General features: G+C 44.1%; 1 protein-coding gene across 6 annotated transcripts in view; it reads right to left on the reverse strand.

Annotated features, from left to right (window-relative positions):
• PAX5 (paired box 5) overlaps window positions 1-21,145 on the reverse strand; it is a 195,319-nt gene that overhangs the window by 104,190 nt on the left and 69,984 nt on the right. The window lies entirely within an intron of this gene.

A 21,145-nucleotide genomic window follows, 5' to 3' on the forward strand; every position in this document is an offset into this window, starting at 1 on the left:
CTGCTTCTCCCTCTCCTTATGTGTTTGCCTCTCTCTGTGTCTCTCATGAATAAATAAATAAATAAATCTTAAAAAAAAAAAAAAAAAAGGAGGAGAGAGAGTTCTCAACAGCTGCCCACTGGCCTCACCAGCCACCCCCTCCCCTGGGTTCATGCTTTCCAGAAAAGTCCTCATGGGATACACAGCAAGGCAACCACAGTGTGGCCTCTGGGAGGGGAAAACATGGCCTGAGGTCAGAGTTCTAGCTTAAACTGTATCTGTAATGTGTCACTTTTATTAGAAGAGAAGTACTGCTTGCGTCATGGGATTTTTCAAGCTGATGAAATTTCAGGGGCACCTGGGGGAGGGGTCAGCCGGGCAAGCATCTGCCTTCAGCTCAAGTGGTGATCCCAGGGTTCTGGGATTGAGCCCCACGTTGGGCCCTTGCTCAGCAGGGAGTCTGCTTCTCCCTCTCCCTCAGCCCCTCCTCCTGCTCATGCTTCCTCCCTCTCTCAAATAAATAAATAAATAAATAAATAAATAAATAAATAAATAAAAATCTCTTTAAAAACTGCTGGTAAAGTTTCATACCCCTGTACCTTGGCACATACTATTCCTTCTGCCGGAATACCAAAAGTTCTGAAGTGCTGCTGGGACCGCACTAAAGAGCCAATCCAGTGATTTAATAACAATGCATCTCTCTCCCAGAGGAACTTAGAGAAAGAGCGATCATTTCTCCACTGAGTCTGCCTTCCCAGACCAGAGGCCTACCCATGGGCTGCAGGGAATGATGCAAATCACAGGCACCCACAGCCTCTGTGCAGGGGAGTCAACATCACTGTCAGCTTACACATTTATCTTATGGTTACCAAAGTGTGAAAATTGCTCAAAAGCCAAATAAAGTCTGGAGTTTAGCTATAAGTATTGTACCAATGTTGGTTTCTTCGTTTTTGGCAAATGAACCATGGTTATATAAGATGTTAATGATAGGGGAAATTAGGTGAGAAGTATATGGGAACTTGCTGTAATACTTTCACACATTTTCTAAATTTAAAATTATTCCAAAATAAAAAGTATATGTAAAAAACAGAAGCCAGATCTTACTTATAATAAGAGAAAATCAAATTAAAACTACATTGAATCCTTTTTCATCTATAAGATAGCAGTGATTCAAAGGTTGATACAATACTGTGTAGGCAGACTGGGGTAATAGGTCTCATTTCAGGGGATGAACCTCTTTGGCGAGCAGGGGCTCTACCTTTCAAAATTCAAAGTGCAAATACACGGATCTGGCCTTTCCACTTCTGGGAATTTATCCTGCAGGTATAGTATCACATGTGCAAAAATAAATATCAATAAGGATGCCCAATGCAGGCTTTTTTGAAAATGGAAGAGTGGAAGTGACCAACAGGCAACTTGTTAAATCAATTATTATATTCTATACAGTAGAATACTATTTAGCTACTGATACACCTTTTATGTTGAGCTTTGTTCCAACTCAATCAGGGAGGTGCTGTCATTAGCATTCTCCTTGTCTATAAATGCAGAAATCCAGGCACAGAGAGATGAAGTAAGTTTCCCAGGGTCACACAATAGAACCGTAACTGAGATCGTGTGGCTGCAGTTGCTGATGTTGGGGGCAGAACTGTTAGCAGAGAAGCTGCTAGTAGCAGTAGAGTTTGTTGGCTTCTTCTCCAAAGCACTGGCTGCCATGAAAAGCCACCTTCAGCACAGCTAACTCTACTCCAGGGAGGCAGGGATTCCTACAAGTGCCCTGGATTCTCCTGAACACCCACAACTTTTTCTCTCCTGGCCCCCTCCTCTGCACCCAGCCCTCAGCTCCCAACCGCCCCCCCCCCAACAGGGTCTTCTCTGCCCTGAGGCCTTTCCTCCTCCAGGGTGCCCCCCTCTCTGCCAAATCTGTCTATTCTTCATCTCAGTCCCACCATCCACCCTGAACTGCTTCACATCCTTTTCTCTCCCATTCCCAGTGACAGAAGCAGGAACATCTTGCCCTGTGGGTCTCTGGTCTGTCTGGAGGATAACTGAACATACCTCCCCAGGAACACTGCCTTGAGCTGAGTGTAGACTGAGGGTAAGTTCTGGCAGAGAGAGGGGGTCTGATGTCCCCAGGCCTTTCCCAGCGTCTGGCTGGCTGGCTCCTAGCATTGCACTGGCACTAGCTCCAATTCATTTCCCATCCTCTCCTATCCCTCATTTCAAATGGTTACACCTGGCCTCTAGAACATGAGCCTGAGTTTTACCATACAACATTTCTTTCAAAAATTAGAACTTTGGGCAGCCCAGGTGGCTCAGTGGTTTAGCACCATCTTCAGTCCAGTGCCTGATCCTGGAGTCCCGGGATCGAGTCCCACATTGGGCTCCCTGCATGGAGCCTGCTTCTCCCTCTGCCTGTGTCTCTGCCTCTGTCTGTCTCTCTCTCTGTGTCTCTCATGAATAAATACATAAAATCTTTAAAAAAAATTCAGAACTTTGTGGTGAGATAAAGCTGATGTTACTCGCTTACTTCAGCTCCACTAAAGACATTGCTGAGGATTTGTGGATTAGTTCAACGTTCACACACACACACAAAAGCCACATCTTTGCAAGCTATTTAATACCCAAAGAGAAGGCCTAGGCGTCTCTGTCTGAGGATTCAGGGTAAAATAATGTCGCAAGAGAATTTTCATAATGAAATCAGAAAGGATACATGAAAGACTTTGAGAAGAGTAAATGAGTCCCCAAACAACTGTTCCTATTAACAACTGTTATATTAACTTTATTTATTCATTCACTCATTCTTTCATACCTCATCACTTTGCAGAAAAGATTTAAGGCAGCTCACAATGATGCAAAAAATGCAAGGAGGCAAGGAGGGCAGAAACAGAAACAAGAAGAGAGTACAGAGTGGGCCAACAGCAAACCCAAATGACACGCTGGGCACAGGGTCTGCCCTGCACAGGGACCCTCACTTAAATCCCACAAGATCCTACAAAGCATGAACTCACTACCTTCATTTTGTAGATGAACAAACTAAGGCTTTAAGTAACCTGCCCAAGACCACACAGTTGATAGATGAGGGAGTTGGGACTGAACCCAGGCAGTTTGGCTCTAGAGCCCACACTCTCAAACACCCTCTCAGCCAAGATTAAGGCTACAGGCCTATGAACTTGCTCTAGGAGGCACCACATCTGGGCCTCCTGGCTGCCACTGGAGAGGAGAGAGCTGGTGTGATACTTCACAAAGTCCAGGAGACACAAACTGTCCGTTGCTCACAGGTTCCTCTACTGACTCACAGACCAAGTGAGGGTTCTCCCTGAGTCCTCCCTAAAGAGCAAGCTGAGAAACTGTGAATGCTCTCCAGACCCCAGGACCACTGCTGCAGGCTATTTCTCAGGGTGTCTCTCATGAAGATTCAGGCATCACCCCAAAATGCAATGCAGCACAGGTAAACTCCAAGGGGACCACATGTGTGGTTTAGTTACCCAGTTGAATGGTTTAATCAGGGAATAACTTTAATAAATGGAAGACTCAGGGATTATATGTTCTCCAAGCAATCCTCCCTAAATATTGCTCCTCTGAGCCAAACCAATAACAATGGAAAGCATTTTGATCCCTAACAAGTGGCAGGAGGAAAGCTACTCTGTGCCCAGAGCTAAATACAGACCCAACTGGGAGCTAGGAGCGGCCCTGACACCTGCCTGTGAAAATGAGGGGCTGAGCAGGCACCTGGGGCTGGAGCCACACAGAGGTGAGGTGAGCAGAGCAGACATCCAGTGGCAGGGACAGGAGTCTCCTTAGAAAATTGTTTTGGATCTACTCCAACATGGAGATATCAAGATGATGGAGACCCGGGGGTTCTCCCACAGTTAGCACTGACACGGGTTAGGTCCCAGAAGATGCCTGGGGCAGGTGTATCCACACTCCCATCTCTGTCATTCAAAAAAAAAAGGAAATAAAACTCCCCTTGGACAGCTAGCATTGATCAATGCTGCTTCCGGTACCTTCCAGGATGAAAGCTATGCCAAGATAACCAAATCAAACAGATTGTTAAAAGGGATTGCTATTTATAAATCTGCTCAAACGTGGGAGACAGGCCCTAAGAATAGTAACTTTTACTTTAGAAGACTTGGCCCACAGTCATTCTTTCTGGAAAATGGGATCAGCTGATCCAATTGTTTGGGCCACTGCTTGAAGGAGATAGAGGAGCCTGTCTTCAAATCCCAGCACAACTACTCACCCACTGCATGGCCCTGGGAAAGTTGCTCAGCCATTTTGTTCCTCAGTTTCCCCATCTGTAAAATTAAGATCATAAAGGTCCCCACCCCACAGGGCTGTAGAAGGGATAAAATGAGTTAATACATGGTTAATGAGTGAATACCAGTGCTGAGTACAACATTAAGGGCTCTGTTATAAAGTAGCATGGTCGTGGACTGTAGAATATCCAACTTTGAGCTCTCCACACCAACACACACATGCAACACACACACCGTCCTAAAAAAGAAGCAAAATGAAAGAAGAGCATGTAGGCAACTAGGTGCTACTCCATCACAAGACTTCCTAAGGTGCCCCCACCCATTTCCCCTGAGCTTCAGGACCCCTGCAGTGACAAGCAGTGCTGCTCTGAGCATTCCTATATGTGTCTCTGGGTGCACAGATGGCCAGCTTGAGCTTTTAAGTCAAGTAGCTATCATTGGGAACCTGTTCAAGCTCTGGAGAAATCCAAACAGCTGGCCTCAGTTTATAGAGCTGGGAAAATAAACTTCCCCAGAACCAGCGAGAACCTGTGTCCACATTTGCCAAGTTAGAACTTCTAGAGATTAGGACCCCAAATCTGCCCTAGCATGGGATCTAATGGCCAGTCTTAGGTTGTCCCTTAAGACTTTCCCATAGCTGGGGCACCTGGGTGTCTTGGTGGTTGAGCACCTGCCTTTGGCTCAGGTCGTGATCCCAGGGTTCTGGGATCGGGTCCCACATTGGGCTCCTTGCAGGGAGCCTGCTTCTCCCTCTGCCTAGGTCTCTGCCTCTCTCTCTCTGTGTCTCTTATGAATAAATAAATAAAATATTTAAAAAAGAAGAAGAAGAAAAAAAAGACTTTCTTATACCCAAGCTTCTCCAAGGCAATGAAAGGTTCATCATTCAAGGTTGTGTGTAAACATTTCCGAGTTCTTTTGCCCCTCCCCCCCCCCAGCACAGATGTGGATTTCTGACTTGGATAATGGAAGAGAAAACTGCGTGCTAGTGATAGGTCATAGGCTCACTTTGTGGTTAAAGTCCGTTGTAAGGTATTAGGAATTCACTGGTGAGCTGTGAGGCATCCCCAGGAGACCCTTGAGGCAACTTATTTACCAGTAGGCAGGTCCCCAACAAAAATCTGAAAGCCCCATAGCCCACTTTCTGCTTCTTAGCTCCTACCCTCCCAAACCACAAGGACTAAGTGACGAATGAGCCATGCCCAGAGCCACTACAGGAGGGAAATGCCTACACAAATATCCATTCTGAAGAGAATCAGAAGCCTAAGTTAGTAGTAAGAGAATCTACAGCACGGTCCCCAGAGCACAGAGAGCAAAGGATTTCTCCAGTTTTATTCCATGTTATAATTTAACACCCGGATCTATTCATAATGAATTTGTTGAGAACAATCTGTATAAATTGATACACCTATTCCTCCAAGGGTGTCCCATAGGGAAGCAGTGTCCCCTTCCCAGCAGCTCCAGACACAGCCACATCAGCCCTACCACCAATCCTCACACTCCCGCATCCAACGGTGATAAGTCAAAAAGAGGATACGAATCACACTGTAGCCAAACCTACAGCATGTATGGTGCGGGGGCAAAAGTAACATAAACACCTGAGACTTCACTGTGTATGAATGATCATTCCCTCTGCTTCCTCATCTTTTAAAGGAGTAAAATAAACAGCAACCAGAAAGGGTTTGTTATGAGGATTAAATAAATCAAAGTATTTAACTTGTGCACTGTCCAGATATTATGTTACTATATTGCATTGCATTATATTGTATTGTGTGTGTGTGTGTGTGTGTGTGTGTGTGTGTGTATTTAAGCAGACTTTCCAGAGTCATCAAACCTGCCCCACTCCCCTCAACCACCTGAAACCCACTGCCCCTTCCCCAGACTACACAAGCACAGGTCTTCCGGCGTTTGCTCTTCCTCTTCTCCAGCCTGGCACCCTCTTACTCACACCCCTACCTACCCATTCCCTCTGCAGCTCTCCAGACCCCCCTGTGGGAGAAGGAGCCTCATCTGTATCATTCCAGCATTCTCTGAGGATGTAAATAATGAGGATAAATAACACATGCCAAGAGCTGTCCATGACCTCCCGCACGAGACTCCCATTCTGTCCTCACACCAGCTCTGCATACGGCACACAAACATCTCTATCTTATTTTTGTGGGTGGGGAAACTGAGGCTCAGTAAGTTTGGGCAACTTGGTCAGCTCACACAGCCAGCAGGTGCAGGCACCAGGTTGCAGAACCAAGCAAACTCCAGGGAGCTCACTCTGAACCACCTTGCCATGTGGCCTGCGCAGGTGACCAGCACAGTGCCACCTGATTTTCCATACAGGCTGAGCATGAAAGATAGTGGCAGGCATCCCTGAGTGTGTGGCCACAGTCCAGTCCCTTCCTCCCGGGAGCTCAGAAGTAGCAAAGTCTGTGTTTGAAGACCCCCCATGTCTCTTCAAGACAGATCTAGGAGATTGGAGAATTCCTGTTCTCTGTTGCACCGAAAGGGAAATATTAATTTGCTTGTTTGTAGGGGAAAATTCATATAATGCAATCTAGAATTAATAATTTATTACAAAGATTTCTTAGCTCCTCCGGCAGAAGTTCTAAAAGTGATACAAATTGTTATTTTGATTACTTTAATGGGATTTTCCCCTCAAAGCCTGAGCTCATTTGCTGGTGTAATTTGTAGCCAGGCAAACAGTAAAAACAGCCTAGGGGGGACAAAGTTTCCAGCAACTCCCCAGTGCACGTGTCCCACCATTGCAGGGTCACATAGCACCTCTGGTGCATCTCCATCCCTCCCACCTGACAAGTCCAACCTCTATGCCTCTCCGAAGCAAAAGCCCTCCCACCTGCTCTCGAACCCCCGCCCTGCACAGCCCGCCCTGATCTCTGTGCCATCATAACCCCATCTCTGCCCTACAGAACCTCTGCTATGGCAAATGCTCCTTGACGATAATGATAAGAATCACATAAAAGAAGCAACATTTGTGGAGTGTCTATCATGGGCTGGACCCTCTGCTAAATTCTCTTCTCGTCCATTTCATTTAATCTGTACAAGGGAAATGACACCAGAACCGTTATTATTCCATTTTTCATATGAGAAAACCGAGGTTAAAGCAGTGATAAAGCCAAATTGGTTTAAAATAATAACTTTGCACACAAAGGAAGAAAAGCTGATTATTTGTTCTGAAAGTGATGGTGACCTGTATACTCACACCCAGGAATAAAGAGTCACACAGACTTTGGAGGTAAGGCTCTCCCAAGAGGCTCAAAAGTAAGATAAGAGGTTGCAAAGTCACAAACAGCCGCTTTGGAAGCCTGTGCTCTTAACCACGGCACTCTACTGCCTCCAGCAGTCCTCCACGTGTTCATCCAGGATGCCCTCTCCAATGGGGAGCATGCCTCCCCCCTCTCCCCGCCACTCTCTGGATAAGGCAGAGGGATCTGCAGGCTCACTGTGCCCCAGCACCAATCCCATCCAGGCCACTGCTCCATCACATCACCCCGCCACTACATGTCCTTGGAACCCCTCACCATCTGCCCCAGCCAGTCCCTCCATAGTGTTAATGAACTGCCCGCTTCCATCCTGACAGATGCCCCCTTCCTGGGGACCTCCACTGACATCTTCATCTGCTTTCAACCTCACTGAGCACCCTCTTTGATTCCATTGATCTTAACCTCCATTCCCCTGCTCCAGTCCCATGGATCGCTACAGGTTGGACTTTATCCTGTCATTTAGATCTGGTCCATCTCCCAGACCTCAAATCTCTAAGCATCTTCAGAACACACTCTCATCCTGATGAGCCAGCCCCTGCCAGGACCTCCAACAGTTACAACATGCAGATTAAGTTATCTGCCCTCTTGGTGGCCCAAAATGATAATAGCATGACCAATTCCCTCACCCCCAACCCTAAAATTGTCTGTATTCTCTTAAAAAGCACTGACACTGGAGTGCCTGGGTGGCTCAGTTGGTTAAGTGTCTGCCTTCATTCAGCTCAGGTCATGATCCCAATGTCCTGGGATTAAGCCCCTCATCAGGCTCCCTGCTCAGCAGGGAGTCCACTTCTTCCTGTATCCCTCCTCCTGCTCATACTCTTTCTCCCTCCCTCTCTCTTTTTAATAACATCTTTCTTAAAAATAAAATAAAATAAAATAATAAAATAAAATAAAATAAAATAAAATAAAATAAAATAAAAACAGATTAAAAAAAAAAAAAAAGCTCTGACACTGAGCTGGATGATGTGAAGGCCTTCAACAAATTCACCCTTTTGTTTCTTAGCCAAGTTATCGGGAAAAAATAAATCCATCTCTTCTCCAAAATGGAAGAGAGGCAAAAAAAAACAAAAAACAAAAAACAAAAACAAAAACAAAATGGAAGAGAGGCAAGGCAACCACATCTGTCACAGAATGTCAAAGCTCAGAGCTGGAAGGGACTCTAGTGGCCGTTGCCTCCAAGGCCCCATCCAATGCTTGAAAACTGTCCTTGGCCTTCCTCCTAAGTGGCTTCATTGCCCATGCCAAACACTCCCAGTGACAGGAAACCCACAGCCCAACCCACATTTGGGCAGTTCTGTCCATCTGGAAGGTTTCTTTTGACTGATGTGAAAGCTGCCTATAATTTCCATGTAGGTTCTGGGCCTAAAAGACCCACAAATAAATCTGCTTCTCCTCCATAGGGGCCCTTCTGACACCACACTATGCTCTTGCATACCCATTGCGTTTTCTCTGCTCTACGTCAACCAGTTTCATTTTCTCTAGGAGTACCTCACAAGACAGGTTTGGGGTTGCGGAAGCAGCGGGGGTAAAGGTGGGGGGAGGGGAGGATAAATGGCAGTGCAAGGTATAGGCCCTGGACGCTGATCACCTGGCTTTAAGATCTGGCTGCAGATGTTTCTACCTATGCATCTTTGGACAAGTTGTTCTCTCTGTCCTCAGTTCTCTCATCTATAAAATGGGAAGTTGCATACCACCTACTTCATAGAGCATAGAGAGGGTAGGTTAGGAGCTACACAGAGTCCCACCCAGTCCCTGGCACATCCTGAGGGCTTAATAAATATTAGCTCTTAGACCTAGTCCCTTTCCCAACCTGGTCACCCCACTGGCCATGCTCCAGTTGGTTGCTATCCTTCTTAAGGTAAGGTACTCCTGGGACACCTGGGTGGCTCAGCAGTTGAGCATCTGTCTTCACACCCAGGGCGTGATCCTGGAGTCCTGGGATTGAATGCCACATCGGGCTCCCTGCATGGAGCCTGCTCCTCTCTCTGCCTATGTCTCTGTCTCTCTCTGTGTGTCTCTCATGAATAAATAAATAAAATCTTAAAAAAAAAAAAAAAAAAGGTAAGGTACTTCCCTGGAGCTCTCCACCACAGGTGTGGTCTGACTAACACAAGGCAAGCTGACCCAAGTCTGTGTTCACTGGCAGCCACATGACTGAAATCCCAGACAACTAAAACCCCTAGATCTTTCTCACCAGTGCTTTTGTTGATCTTCATGTCCTCTTGCTTCAATTTCCTGAAATATTACTCATATAACTATGGGGTTATTGTTTATAAAACCATTGATCCCGGGACGCCTGGGTGGCTCAGTGGTTGAGTGCCTGCCTTCGGCCCGGGGCGTGATCCTGGAGACCCAGGATCGAGTCCCACGTTGGGCTTCCTGCATGGAGCCTGCTTCTCCCTCTGCCTGTGCCTCTGCCTCTCTCTCTCCGTCTCTCATGATTAAATAAATGAAATTTAAAAAACAAACAAACAAACAGCAACAACAAAAACATTGATCCTTTCCTATACCGAGGCCTATCCACTCGGTAGAGCTGTAACTATTCATCTGCTATTTTTAGAACATCAAGTCTAGAAATTCTTCTTTCATTAGTGTTGGCTCTCTATAGAGACACAGATTAGGCAAGGGGTAGGAAAAGAGTCAATTTTTTAAGTATGATTGTGTATTGTTTGAATTGTTTGCAACAAGTATGTGCTACTTCCACTTTGCCTTATTGGAATCTGCTGCTCTTTTTGTAACTGCTTAATGGAATGCTTAGCTCATTTGTTCTATCTTCTTTTTAAAATCAATTCCATTTAAAGCTATGCATTTCCTCTAAGTACCATGTTAGCTTCATTGCACAACGTTTGATATGCAACCTTGTTGTTTTTTGGGAGGGTGGGGTTTTTTTGGTTATTCTGTTCTAGTATTTCATAATTTCTGTTAGGATTCCTTTTTCAACCCATGGAGTTTTTTAGAAAAGTTGATTTTTTTTTTTTTTAACTTTCAAACATACAGAAGACTGGAGGCCATAATTTGCTTTGGACTATTGATTTTCAATGTTAGCACAATCTGATCAAAGTACATGGTCTACGATGTGAATTTTTGATATTGTTGAGATTTGCTTTCACAACTAGCACGTACTCAATCTCTGTAATTGTTCATTCCACGTGTGTTTGAAAACTATGTATGGATGCTAATTATTGGGCTTTTATATGTCTATTTGATCAAGTATATTAATTATGTTGTACAGAGCTTATAAATACCCCTGCCAATTTTTTGTCAACTTGACCTATCAAAAACAAACAAACAAAAAACTTGACCTATCCACTAGTAAGAGGGGCATGTTAAGGCCCCCAAAATATGTTACAAGATTTTTTAAATGGGCTCATTGGCATTTTTTGCTTTAAAATTTTTGAGACTCTCTTGCTAAATACATAGTTTTGGGATTGCTGTATCTTCCTATAAATGATTCTTGATCCTCTTTGTCTTTGCATATCCTTTGGATCGGAAAGTTGATTTCATATGAGAGTAATAATACTCTATCACATTTGATTTGGTTAATATTTGCCCAGTCTATATTTTCCTATCTCCTTACTTGTAACCATTGAGTACCATTTTGTTATAGGTTAATTCCTAATTCCTATAAAGAGTGTATATCTAGGTTTTGGTTATTTTTCATACCTTCTGTATTATCTGACAAATTCTATTTATATTTATTGAGACTACTCAAATATTTGTATTTATTTCTACTATCTACCATCTGATTTTGTATTTTTAAAAAATTTTTATTTATTTATTCATGAGAGACCCAGAGAGAGAGGCAGAGACACAGGCAGAGGGAGAAGCAGGCTCCATGCTGTGAGCCTGATGTGGAACTTAATCCCAGGAACCCAGGATCATGACTTGAGCCAAAGGCAGACACTCAACCACTGAGCCCAGGTGTCCCATGATTTTGTATTTTTAATTTAAAATTAAATTAAATTAAATTCTTTCTTCTTTTCTCCTATCTTTTACTGGATTCACTGGGTATTCTATACTTTTTTTTTTTTTTTTTTTTTTGCCTCAGCTGGTTTGGAAGTTATACATTCCATTACCATGATTTTAGTGATTAACTTGATTTGCTCATCTCCATCCTTGACAGAACCAAATCTAAAGTTTGTGAATACATCTATCCTCCTCCTAATACAAGGATTTTAGAATTTTTAATCCAGAGCAGCCCACTCCAACATTACATATTATTATTGTACTTTTTTCTATTGGTTTTTAAACCCACCAAAATTAGTCATTATTTCTGCCATCATCTACAGTTCTTTAGACTGTCTTTTGTTTATCAGTATCTTTGGTTACTATTGCTCCTTAAATCCCATCCCTTCCTTCTGTGCTTCATGTTCTTCTTGTAGGCAATGTATAGTTTGGTCTTTTGTGTTTTTCAATTCACTCTGACAATCTCTGTCTTTTAAGGGGTATATTTAGACCATTTACATATAAATGTTTGTAATTGTTTTCTATTCATTGAACTTGTTCTTTGTTTCATTCCTCACCCTTTTTCTTCTTTCTCTGGGTTTAATTAAATATATTATAGGATTCCATTTTATCTGCTTCACGTTACTGAAATGTACACTTAAATATGTTTAAAGAGAGTAATTTTTACATTACATTTTTTTACCACAATTAAGAAAAATTTTAAAGCTAAAAAAAGTTTTAGTGGCTGTCCTACGAATTTTCAATATACATATATAACTAATCTAAGTTCACCTTCAGTTAACACAATACCTCTTCAATTGTAGTACAGGTATCTTCTAACAGAGTAGTGTCCTCCCAATCCCCCCTTCCTGCCCCTTGTGACATTGCTGTCATTCATTTCACTTATCCGTATGTCATAATCACCCCACACATTGTTATTATTATTACTTCAAACAGTTACCTTTTAGGTCAATGAAGAATAAGAAAAATCAAAGAATTTATTTTATTTTCACTTATTCCTTCATTTATTCCTTCTCAAAGAATTTATTTTATTTTCATTTATTCCTTCTCTGACTCCCCTCCTTGCTTTTTGTTTGATCTGAGTTTCTGACCTATATTATTTTTCTTCTTCCTGAAGAACTTTTTTTCCTTGCACAATAGGTCTGCTGGTCATAAATTCACTCTTTTTTTTTTTTTTAAGATTTTTTATTTATTTATTCATAGAGACAGAGAGAGAGAGGCAGAGACACAGGCAGAGGGAGAAGCAGGCATCATACAGAGAGCCTGACATGGGACTCGATCCAGGGTCTCCAAGATCACGCCCTGGGCTGCAGGCGGCGCTAAACCACTGCGCCAGCGGGGCTGCCCTCACTCTGTTTTGTGAGAAAGTATTTTTCCTTCACTTTGGTTGTTATTGCTAAGTAGGCTCCACACACAGCAGAGAGCCCAATGCAGGGCTTGAATTCAATAACCCTGAGATTAAGACCTGAGCTGAAATCAAGACCTGAGTTGGATGCTTAACCAATGAACCACCCAGGTGCCCCTTTCTCCTTCACTTTTGGAGGATAATTTCCCAAGATGTAGAATTCTAGGTTAGTGGGTTTTTTCTTTCAAAGCTTTATTTTTTTTTAATTTTTTTTAAGTTTATTTATTTATGATAGGCACACAGTGAGAGAGAGAGAGGCAGAGACACAGGCAGAGGGAGAAGCAGGCTCCATGCACCGGGAGCCCAACGTGGGACTCGATCCCGGGTCTCCAGGATCGTGCCCTGGGCCAAAGGCAGGCGCCAAACCGCTGCGCCACCCAGGGATCCCTCTTTCAAAGCTTTAAATATTTCATTCCACTCTCTTCTTGTTTGCATGGTTTCTGACATGAAATCCACTGTAATTTTTATTCCTGTTCTTCTAGAAGTAGTTTTTCCCTCTGGCTTTCTTTAAGATTTTTCTCTTTGTCCTTAGTCTTCTGATTTTTGAACATGGTGTGTGTAGGTGTAGATATTGAAGTATCTTGATATTCTCTGAGTTGGGAAGTTCTCAGCCATTACCACTTCAAATACTACACTTCTTTGTTCTCTCTCTCCTTCTGGTATTCCAATTATACATGTGTTACTCCTCTTAAAATTATTTCACAATTCTTGGATGTTTTGTTTTGGTGGTTTTGTCTTTGTTTTTGTGTTTTGTTTTTTTTTTTTCTCTTTGCATCTCAGTTTGGGAAGGTTCTGCTGACATCTTCAAGCTCACTGATTCTCTACTTGGCTGTTCAATCCACTGAGGAACCCATCAAAGGCATTCTTTCTTTCTGTTATTGTGCTTTTGATTTCCAGCATTTCTCTTTGATTCTTTCTTAGAGTTTCCATATCTCTGCTTACATTACCCACCTGTCCTTTTGTGCTGCCTACTTTTCTAGTAGGGCCCATAACATATCATACTTATTTTAAATTCCCTATATAATAAACCTAAAATCTGTGTCATATCTGAATCTGTTTCTGATGTTTACTTTGTCTCTTCAGACTTTTTTTCTTGCCTAACTTTTTGCTGAAAGCTGGACATAATGCATTGGGTAATAGAAACTGAGGTAAACAGACCTTGAGTAGAGGTTTTATATTAATCTGGAAGATCTCAGCTAAAACTCTGTATGCTCCTATTTCTGCAGTTTCAGTAGCTGTTTGCCCTCAACCTCAGGTCTCTGGTGGGTCAAGAGAAGTTGTTGATTTCACTTTGCTCAGCTTTATTTGTTGTTGCAAATATGGGAATAATGACTTCCAAGCTCTTCATAGGCCAGAGTTAAAACTGCAGGTCTCTCATATCCTTTTTCCTGAGGTATATCCTTTAGCAGTTCAGCAGAAGTCTGTGAGTGGTAAATCTGTGTATTTGTCTGAAAATGTCTTTATTTGCCTTCACTATTAAATGAGCATTTATCTGAGTACAGATCAATTGTTATTATCTCTTAACACAGATATCTTCTATCTTCTGACTCCTACTGATGCTAGATAAAAAGTGTTCTGTTGATCTAAAAGTTATACTTTCTCTATGGTTGCTTTTATAACGTTCTCTTTGGCTCTGATGTTCTTCGATTTCACTACAGCTTTGCCTAGATGTATATTTATTTTTATTTAACTTGTTTGGGATTTAGTATGTTTCTTCAATCTAATGACATTTGTCTTGCAATAGTTCTATTCTATACGTTCTTTAGCCATTATTTCTTCAAATATAGCATTGCCTCTATTTTTCCTATTTATTTTTCCAGAGAAACATTAAGATATGTGTTGGAACTTCTCATGAAACTCTGCTTTATCTGTGACCTTCTCTTTCTTACTTTTTTTCAAGACATTTATTTGAGAGAGAGAGAGTGTATGGTAGGGAGGGGTAGAAGGAGAGAGAGAGACAGAATCTCAAGCAGACTCTGTGCTGAGCATGAGGCCTGACATGGGGCTCTATCCCATATCCTAAGATCATGACCTGAGCCAAAATCAAGAGTCAGATGCTTAACCAACTGAGCCACCCAGGCACTCCATGTAACCCTTTCTATACTGCATTCCCTGCAATTTCCTCAGCTCTGTCTTCCAAATCACTAATTTTCTACTCAGCTGTGTCTTATCTGTTATTTAAACAATGCATTCAAATTTTAATTTTGATGACTAATAAAATTTTTATTTCCAGAAAATATCTTTGGTTCTTTTTCTTATCTGCATATTCCTTTATCATGGTGTTTTATCCTTTTGCAGTCCCTTTTTCATCTCTGTAGTCATTTTATAGTTTCCTTCAGATTGTCTGTTATTTTAGGTTCTTGCAGTACTAATTCTTCTGGTTATGTCTCCACTTCCTCCTCATTTCCATGTGATTTGTGACTTTTTAAAATTGTAACTCATCTTCAGTAGTTACGGTTTGCTCTACAGGCATGTTGTACAGACTGGTTTGTGGAAGGATCCAGATGAGGGTTTTTCAGGTGCTTCTGTTAGGCAACTCAAGGATTTCATTGATAGGAGCCCAGTTTTTATATTAACTTCTCTTCTTGAGTTTCTTGGAAATAATATAAAGTGAGATACCACATTAATATGTGGCACAGGCTTGGGATTTTAACCTCCCATGGGAAACTTCTGCTCTACTCTAAGTCTCGTGGAGAATCAAGGTTTCTACTGCTTTTGTCAGCCTGAAGGTGAAATATGCATACTGCTCATTTCATGGAAAGTGCCATTCTTCTGGGTTTCAAGTTTTTTTGCAGTAGTTTTCAGTTCTAACTCCCATATCACACAAGTCTAAGGCCAGATCTTCAGTCACAGCATCAACACCTGTTCACCACAAACTATGTCCAGGACTGGTAAGAAGCCAGGGCCCTGGGACATTAGCTCATGCACTTAAAGTTCTGGCTCTGAGCTCCTTCCTAATTTCCAGCTCCCAAGGATTTCCCTATCTTTAATTCAACCTCAGATATATATCAAAAGTATTTTGTTATTATATTTGATTCCGTATTTCTATTGTTTGAGAAGAAAGAGGTGCCTGTAATACCTGAGACCTTGTTATCAGAACCAGAAATCTATGTTCTTTTTTTTCTTGTAATTTACGAAACAATAAAGTTTTATTTCCTTAAGAGCTTTGTAAATAACCAATCCTTAAGCCAAACTTGCAGAGTACTCTCAACACAAACAAACTATAGGAGTGGAATATTCTGTTGTCTTTTTTTTTTTCTTAATTGCAAATATTGCTTAGCCTTGGGTAGGGGAAATATCTCTACCTCAAAGTCAGTTTTCACACAGTACCTTTGGCTGCATCTTTTGCCGTTACTTTATGCCACACGGCACAGCACAGGTGGTCAATGTCACTGACATGGCAAATCTGTAAAAATTTCTTGGATGAATGAATGAATAAATGAATGAAAGAATATCCTGGCAAGGTACAGGCAGCTCTTTGACAATTTGCTTGTAATCTTTAAACTCCACATACACAGAATTTGCCTGTCATCTCAAAGAGTGGAACAGACAGGAAGAGAAACTAAACAAGTCGAAATAAAAATAAGAGATGGATTTCCAATTTGTTTTATTTCTCAACACAGAATGTTAGAGCTGGAATGGGTCTCAAGGATGACCCAGTCTAATCCCCCAGAGAGAAGCGACCAGCCCAAGCAGCATTACACAAGCCCAGGGGCCTGTCCCAAGCTTTTATACTATGGCAACTTGCTCACTGTTCCCTCAATATTGCAAAATAAGCACAATGGCTTTTCTTGGGAAGTCACCCTTCTGCTTGACCCACAGGAAGATAAAGAATACTTAGAATATTCTATTGTTTAGGAAATATTTTAAAAGCTGTTCAGGAAGAAATGAGCATCTTAGGCAAGACTCTATGGAATAGAGTAAGTGAAAAAATAGAGGCCTCAGCATCCCTGTAGTTTCACCCCTGGGTCACTTTGAGATGATGACAGCAGGAGGATAAGGGAATATGGCTGGTCCAGAGGCACCCAGCTCCTCTGGAGACCTAGTGAGCAAGAACTCCAGCATAGTCCTTGCTGTTATCTCATTCCAGAGGCAGGATGACATCCAAGTTAAATCTTGCTTGCATTTCTGTTCAGGAAGACGTTTCTTCCCAATTTCCTTATGCTGGGAAGAACTGGGGAGAGAATTCCTGTCCTTCTATTTGATGTGACTACCCTCTCCACTCTTATGGCTCTTTCCATGGGAAGAGTCACTCATCAGACTGGTCAAAGGCCAGAGCATTCACTGGGTCACCTCCACTGTGCCTTAGGGTCAGAAGTCTTCCTCTGGGGGCTCCTGGGTGGTGCAGCTGTTAAACATCTGACTCATGGTTTCTGCTCAGGTCACGATCTCAGGGTTGTGAGATCAAGCCCCACGCCGGGCTCCACACTCAGCCTGAAGTCTGCTTCAGATTCTCTCTCCTTCTCCCTCTACCCGTCCCACTCATGCTCGTGCTCGCTCTCTCTCTCTCTCTCTCTCTTGCTCTAAGTAATAAATAAACCTTAAAAAAAAAAAAGTCTTCCTGTGGCATCAGGATTCCAGGTGCAACCAGGTCAGAGAGTGCCTGCTTCCCGTAGGAAGGCCCAACTGTGCCTCTCAATTCCATCCTGTCCATCTGCAACTGTGGGGAAGCCGTCTGCTTCTTTAATCTCTAAAACACAACTCTTTCCTCCTTTGACATCTCCACGTCCCCGCACACCAAGTCATCAGAGAAGTCAAATGCAAAACTACTAACTCCTCTTCCTCATCTAGAGTTGAGTTGATGATGAGGTATGTTCTTATAGAGCAAACCTTCCAGGTAGGACATTTCCCTTAAGGTACCCTGTGGTGGCAGGAAGTCACAAAAGCCCCAGGATCGTGGCACATCTTCCACACATCATACTGGAAAATCTAGGAATGGTGCCCCAGAATGTCTGGGATTTTTCTTAGTTTAACTTGGGCTACTAGAACGGCCACCTCCTCAAGCGCTGTAGTCCCAATGGGCCTGCCCCTATAGATCTGTACTGCTTAGTGTATGGTCATCACGCTCACCCATAACACAGAGCCCTGTGAAACCTGCTATGGCTCTTCTGTGTGAGTTGCTGAGGACAGAGCCACAGCCTCCACAGGGCCACCCACTGAAAGCCCAAGTGACAATTTCCTTTCCAATCTGTCAGAAAAAGCATGGCCTCCTTTGGGGAATTATCCTATTTTCCCCCTGGTGGACAATGAGAAGCACACAACTGACTGCATCCCACTTTGCTTTGACCATCAGAAAGCTCAGAGTCAAATCCGAGTGCAACTCTAGTAATCTGGGGGTCTGGCTGCAGATCTGGGGGGCTTGAGAGTAGGCAGGAAGACACAGGGAGGCAGAGAGGAGAGGAGAGAAGCAGTGCATCACAGGGCCACAATCCCTGCTCTGGATTCCAGCCTGGAGAGCAGGCCAACCCCCGACAGGGCTGACAACTGTCTCCAGGGGTACAGTGACCTCCAGGAGTACAGAGACATGGTCTGTACCTTGGTAACAGCCTCCTGGTCCCCCAACCCTCCAAGTCTCCTCATAGCAGCAGAATAATCTAATCTGTACCAGATTGGAGCCTGATAGTCCCTGGTTTACAGTCTTACAGAGGCTTCTCCTTGCTCTCAAGACGAAATCCAAGACCCCGGCCCTAGTCCACATCTGTCCCCACCACACCAGCCCCTGCACCACATGCCGCATTCTGCTGTCCACGCTTACCAGCCCCACGCAGCATCTTTTGGTTACTGGACCAAAGTCTTTCTAGCCTCAAGCCTTTGGCTAGGCTGTTCCCTCTGCATGAAATGCTATTCTCACCACATTTCCCTTTCTTGAGCTCAAAAGTGTATCCTCAGAGAGACATGCTCCGACCCCTCCATCCAGATGAGGCCTCACTCTTTTACTCTTTGGTCTTCCTCTTCAGAGCACCCATCACATTCTGTGATACTTGGTAATGACACACTATTTTTACTGGTGTAGTAATTTTGTCGACATGTGTCTCCTTTGCTGTAGGGTGAATTCTAGGGAGCGTGTTTGTTGCTGCGGCATCCCAGCACTTAGCACAGCACCTGGCACAGGGGCAGTGCTCAATAAACACATGCTGAGTGAAACCAATCAATCCATCAGGAAGCGTGTGCACATGCAGAGGAAAGGGCGCAGACTCCAGAGGACTCTCCACACCCGCAAAAGGCAGGGAGCAGAGAATGTGGCTGAGCCACATTATCAGAGCATATTACTTAGCCCCCTGTGCCTCGGTTTCCTTATCTACCACATGCAGATCATGCTGCAGGCAATCTCTATTTCACAGAACCATTTTGAGTTACAGTCCTAGGTAGGGGGTAGTGGAATCTCTCATTGAGAGATTCCTTTATCTTAAGTTGGCCAGCCCCCTGCAAGCTGTGGCATGTGTTAGCAGGACGTGGGTCTGTTTAATCCTCCTCCCTGAGGGGCCTGGCCCTGAGTTCCTAGGCAGAGGATGACTGGTGCCATGTGTGGGCAGCAGGGCTGATGGCAGCCACCACCACCCAGACTTCTGGTGCTGGCTTCTTCACCAGCAGCCCCCACCTTGTTCTGTGCATAAGAGGAGCTGGGGTCATCACCAGCCTCCTGAGACACTGCAGCCTCCAGCCTCTTACATTAAGGGCCACAGCCCCTGGGACCCAGGCTGGCCCACCCTGCTGAGGATCCCTGGGGACAAATTTCCCTTGAGTGTCCCTTCCACCCCGTAGCATTAAAGGTCTCCTTTGGTTGTCTCCCCATTCCTTCCCCTCTTCCCACCAGACCTCTCTTGCTCTTCTTACCCTAGGATTATTCATTCAGGTTGGAAGAGCCTTGACCTTTAGCTAATCGAGTCCTCAGTGGATTCTTAAACTTCTAATACAGCATGTATGAACAAGGATAGACTCTACTTACATGCCTCTGGTAACAGGAAGCTCACTATTTCACAAGGAGGCCCACTCAGCTGGTTAGAAAGCTTGGGCTACTAGCAAGTTCTCTTAGCCTGCCTCCTTCCCTGCTCATGTCTTCCCTTCTTCACACCAAATAGCCCTGATTTCTCCATGTATCCTATGTAGGAAAGAATTTTCAATCATTTCTTCTAAAAACACTCTCCACTTTATCTGCAGAGGAAGAGCCTGGCCCTGAGCACAGCCTCGTGAGTGGAGGATCAGGGTGAGTGGAGCAGAACCAGGTCACAGTAGAACGGCACAGTCACTGCCGTGAGACTGCTGCTCATACTTCTAGAAACCACACCGGTTCCTGTGGCAGCCCCAGCACTTTCTAACTTATGCCTGGCTCCCAGGATGAGTACATCAAACCACCAGGTGCATTCCCAGGAAACTGGTCACCTGTAAGAATCAGTAGGTGGCCTGATTGTGCTGTAACTGGGACAGCCCCAGTGACCACTGGAGCCAGGGATCTGGCTTCCAATCTCGGCCCTGCATTCACTGCAAACCTGTGGCTGAGTCACTGCTCACCTCCCTGCACAATGGGGAAAATGGTGCTGTTGTGACTTCATAATGCGAGGGTGCAAGGAACGTGCTCCTCAGAAGAGAGCCAGGCACATGGTAAACACCAAATATGCAGTCACTACAACAATCACTGCAGTAATGACTAGAACCTGATGCTTTCATGAGCTCACACAAGAAGCAAGTCTGTGTGGACTGAAGTGGGTCGGTGAAGGCCTCCCGGGGCAGGCAGGAATCCTGGTGGGCTCTGGACAGGGTAGATTTAGAAACCGACTGAAGGAAGATTCTATGCAGAGAAAGAGTGAGCAGGAGCTTGGAGTTAGAGCAACAATGTTAAGAAAATACTAATAATTGTTGTACTTGCCATCCTGCTCTTCACCCGCTCGTCCACATGCATACACATGCACGTGCGCACACACACACACAAGCCCATGGTCTGTGGCCCCCTCAAACAGAGGGGGAGCCCAGCCCCTGAGGGGCAGTGAGAGGTCAGGCCTGGCCAACAGCCAGAGCATCCTGTGGGCAAGAGGGACGTGGGGTGGTGGTAAAGGTCATGATGGGAATGCAGGGCTGGGCTGAGGTCTCAGTGGGGGAAACCAGAAGGGACTTTTTAGTGAGGATGGGCTTCGGGGAGAGAGATCCAACAGTATAACAGAGACAGGGCAAAAGGCAGGCATTCCCATGAAGGTTGCTTCCAGGTGAGCAGAATAGCCCAGGCCAGACACAGGGCTCTCTGGGACACGCTGCCCCCAAAGCAAAGTCAGACACCC

The sequence above is a fragment of the Canis aureus genome, chromosome 10 (genome assembly GCF_053574225.1).
Source record: "Canis aureus isolate CA01 chromosome 10, VMU_Caureus_v.1.0, whole genome shotgun sequence".
In the NCBI taxonomy this organism is placed as follows: Eukaryota; Metazoa; Chordata; class Mammalia; order Carnivora; family Canidae; genus Canis; species Canis aureus.